We start from the raw sequence: 4764 nt of genomic DNA on the forward strand, positions 1-4764 counted from the left end.
GCTGGATGTCCGTCCCCGGGGTCGTGGGCATCAGTTCCAGTTCCTCAAATCTTTTGAGCTGCTGATCCACATGCTGATGCAGTCACGAACGGCTCATTTAACTGCTGCCCGTTCGCTGCACTGGCAGAACGTTTGGTTGACAATGTCCAATGTCACATTGAAATGGTGCGCCATACTAAATCCATCCACATTAATACCTAGTGAGGATGACGGAGATCCTCATGACTGTACAATGCATACAAAATTAATTATGTTGCTCAAAAACCTACAACTTCCATCAGAAATTTAAATCTGTAAATGCGCTGCGCGCTCACAAAATAACAATGAACAGCAAAGAATTCTGCACTTAAACATCAACCGTTCACATCTCTGGCGCCCGATAGTGTTCCAGCTCAACACCAACACCAACGTTGATCGAAATTCAAAATATGGCTACCGATCAGGAGAGAAAACGTTGGTCAGAGGGTGTTGCAAAATGTAAAGATGGGGTACAGAAAGATGCCAAAACAATTGTATCCAGATTTCACAAAGTGGTCTCACAGGGCAGACCACACATCTCAAAATTGGCAATGAATGATCAAATTGGAACTTCCTTGGAGGCCCTTGGATCCAGATCATATACACACATACATACATACATACATACATATACCTAAACCTACCCATCTCCACCCCCTGATCCCTAAACCCACCCCTAAACCTACCAATCTCCACCCCTTATATCTGGATCCAACTCCGCCCCCTGGATCTCGTGTACTGCAGTGAGGTGCTACTGAGAAACATGGCGGAATAACACACTACTTAAAGGTATTTAGCCGTGATATTGCTAGACTTTTCTATTTACAATGAAGTAAGCTAATTGCCTGCACAGAATATGATGGCATTATATAACAATGTAATATGTAACGATAAAGTTTGCATTAATTAATTAAAAACATTAAAAACCAAAGCACACCTGATGCACATTTCTTTGTTCTTCATTTTATAGAACTAGAGTTTAAGAAACTTGCTCTACTTTTGCGTAATTAATTAAGTGACTTGAACGCACATGCCTTCATACACACGACTTCCCACCTTGTAAGTACGAACTTCCCAGGAGGACTTGAACGCACCATCTGTGAATCTGCGCAGCGAATAACGTGGGGAGACTAAGTAAGCTACAAACATTCAACACTAGAACTTCCTTTTCAGCACATCATAATGGATTTCTTTGAGTTGACACCATGCCAAAGTTATAAGTATTGTCTTGTAATTGTTGACATGTTTTTTAAGTGTTTAGTGTTTAGAAACTAGTGTTTCCCAAGTAGAAAAGCTGATGCTACGGCAAAAGCTCTAACAAGAGAAGTTATTCCTAGGTGAGAGTACCAGAAAGATTGTCCAGTGATAATGGGACACATTTTGTAAAGAAAGTAATCACAGAACTGGCAAACGGATTGAGAATAAATTTGAAAACTCACTCGCAAAGTGGTGACACAGTGGAAAGGACAAATCAGACTGTAAAAAACGAATTGTGTAAAATTATGGCAGACACAGGTAAGACAGGAGTTCAAGCCTTTCCAATAGTCTGATGGCCATGAGAGCCTGAAAAGGGACCAGGACAGCCCTCAGCCCACATGAAATTCTTACAGGTCGGCCTATGCGGTTGGGGTCGAGTCTTCTCCCAGGAGGGCCTTGTGGCGGTCGATGAGCAGTTGAGAAAGTCTATGATGTGTGTAAGCTTTCAAATCTATCCACTCGCAGGTGAAAGCTGCTTTGCCGGTTTTTGGTGACAAACCCCAACATTCCTACATGTTCTTTGTACTGTATTGATCTGTCCACCTAAAACACATTTTTGGTAAAAAAAAAAAAAAAAAGGATGAGAATGAATGAGGAAGGGAGTAGAATGCTGGATGACAGGATTTTGTTTGAATAAGAAATTAATGTATGAAATCCAAATTTAATATAAACTGTGACATAGTTAATCTGGTTATTCTCTACTTTTTATGACTAGAAGAAGTTCTGAATGGCAGGTAATTTAATTTAGTAGCAAAATTGGCCGGTGGGTAAAAAAGTTACCTTCAAACCCTGATCACATGATGTATCTTGTGAATCTATTGTTTATTACCTTTCATGTTTGTTATCATTTTAAATGTTCATTTTAATTTCATTGCAGTCATTGGTGTTATGAGAGAGATTGAAAACTTTGGAGAATTGTGTTCTCCTTTTTGGGTGGTGTCTCTTCAAGATAGAGAAACCAGGTGTTACCCCCTGGGGTAAATGAATAGACCCAAAACAACTCTAAATATGTGTACAAGCCTTTTGTTCTGGTCTGGGTATTTGAGGGTAAGTGGCAGAGCTGTCTTTGGGAACCTGTAATCAGAAAACCCCCATGCAGTTGTAAAACACAACGGAAGAGAACAGACAGGTAATAGTATACACAAAGTTTATTAAATGAATGCAAGGAACAAACACTGGTTGAAGGAAGGGTGAATGTGAAGTTCAAGCAGTTGCACAGTGGCTGGGTGGAATATGATGGTCTCAGGTGATGGTGGTTGAAGGATGGTACAGGCTGAACACACACAACAGTTCAGGATTGGACGACGGCAGACTGAAGACTGGTAGGCAGGTAAATATGTCTCAGGCTGATAACAGGGGCTATAGCAAGAGATGAGTCTGTACGTGGTAAGACGGGACCAGACAGCAGTGCTGTGTCAGTGTCTTCCTTACACTCAGAACACACTCACACACCACTGTGTGTCTCTGTCAGATATACATTTCTTATACTTTCATCTTTGAGCAATTGATGTCATGTATTCATTATTTCTGAATTGGCTTCTAATCGTTTACTTGTGTAATTGGCATGATGCCTTTTTACCTGACAAATAAAATGTTATATTTGATTTATTCTGTTTGATTCTTAAATCATTATTTCTAGTATAGATTAATGTGGAGTCTGGTGTTACCTCAAATCTGTGTTCAGGGTAGATCATACCGACGGACCAATGAATGGAGCATGGATCACATCATTCGAGACCTTCCAGTTCCTGACTATCACTGAGTTAGCAGGTTGCAGTTTCGTGACTATAAAAAAAATTACACCTTTTGTTATGAATCATTATGAGCGTGAATCATGTTTGTGATCGACAACAAGGCTAGATAATCCGTGAATACTCAGTGTTTCTCAGACAAAGCTCTCATATGGCTTTAGAAAACTTCAAATACAGTTCGCAAGTGGTGTGAACTGCTATGATACAATTGGTCTGAAACCACACCCAGACAGCAACATAGTGTCGGCCCAGATCAAGTACATGATGACAGTTTAATTTTTGGGTGAGCTATTCCTTTCAATGTCTCTAACATAAAACAAGGCTCGAAAAAATGTATTTTCATGACAAACTTAAGGTAATTATCCTGTATTGTGCTCATAACTTCAGTCATCCACTTTTATATGTTGACATTTTTTAACAAAACATGGTAAACTATGAATTAATTCCTGTGGATTCTGGATAGTGCGGTTAAGTTTTAGCTTTCAGGTGATTTTTTTTATTATAATTTTTTTATGGTTATTATAATGGAAAATAATTAAACTATTTTCCCTTGGTTTTAGTGGACTCCTGATTTAAAAACTGTGGGCTTTTTGTTAGGAAATGCCAGGAAAGACGTATATGAAGATGTCTCTCCTCCAGATGTACAGTGCATATACGGCACTGAGACATGAAATGCTGCCATTTTGCTGTTTTATTCCAGATGGAGCATGTTATGTTTTTTTAATGTTCAGTATACAGTATATATTTTAAATGGCACATTTTGAGGGAAGTTTTTGAAAATGCAATGATGCCTTTTTACATGTAGTGTTAATAAAACACTGCTATTGTGCAAATCCCAGCAAGTTTTTACCATCCTCGGGAATAGATATGAGTGCAAATAGCCAACCTTATTCACTCCACCCACCAAACTTTAGTATAAATTACATGTTAGTTCTATTTACACTTTGTGTATAATGTAATTGTGGAGAACCAGTACGCATTACCTCATTGCAATTCACTAGTAAAGTAAAACAGAATGATTAGCACAAAACATTGATCCTGAAAATACACAGAGCTTATTCACCTGGACATTTTTAAAGTGGTTAGATACAGCGAGTTTACACAAAACTTAATTTTTAACTTTTATCTGTGCGTTTTCATTTCGGAGGTTATAATCCATTATTGCAATATTTCTGCATATTCGCCATTAGAAAGATGAGGTGTGTGTGGGAATACATATTTAATACGTATCCTATTCAAGATCAGATTCTGTCAGTTCCCCATTGCATCACATGAGGAACTAAAGTGCTGTACACTGTGAGCATTAACTGGTTGTCATCAGTTTAATTATCCGGTTAAACAGAGAGTCCATATGCACAATATTAACCTGGAAAACCATGTTTTGGTGATAATGTCATGTATGTATTAGGACTGCACACATTTGAAAGCTGAGAAATGATTGTGTTGAAAACTTGGGTCACTTTATTTTACAGTGCTTTGTTACACATTACATGCACTTACTATAGTAATAACAGTAAATTATGCATAGGTAGCCTAATCCTAACCCTATAGTAGGCCTGCAAAATATTACATTAATACACAATATATATATATATATTTTTTTTTTTGTCATTTTACTATGTTCAATATTCTGTTCGGTCACTAATAGTTATTTTATCTTTATTATTGTAAATTGTTGTTTATATATAAATATTGAATAGCCCATTCAGGAAACGCTTCCTTTCATTCTCAGGAAATC

This window comes from Rutilus rutilus (genome assembly GCF_951802725.1).
Source record: "Rutilus rutilus genome assembly, chromosome: 1".
In the NCBI taxonomy this organism is placed as follows: Eukaryota; Metazoa; Chordata; class Actinopteri; order Cypriniformes; family Leuciscidae; genus Rutilus; species Rutilus rutilus.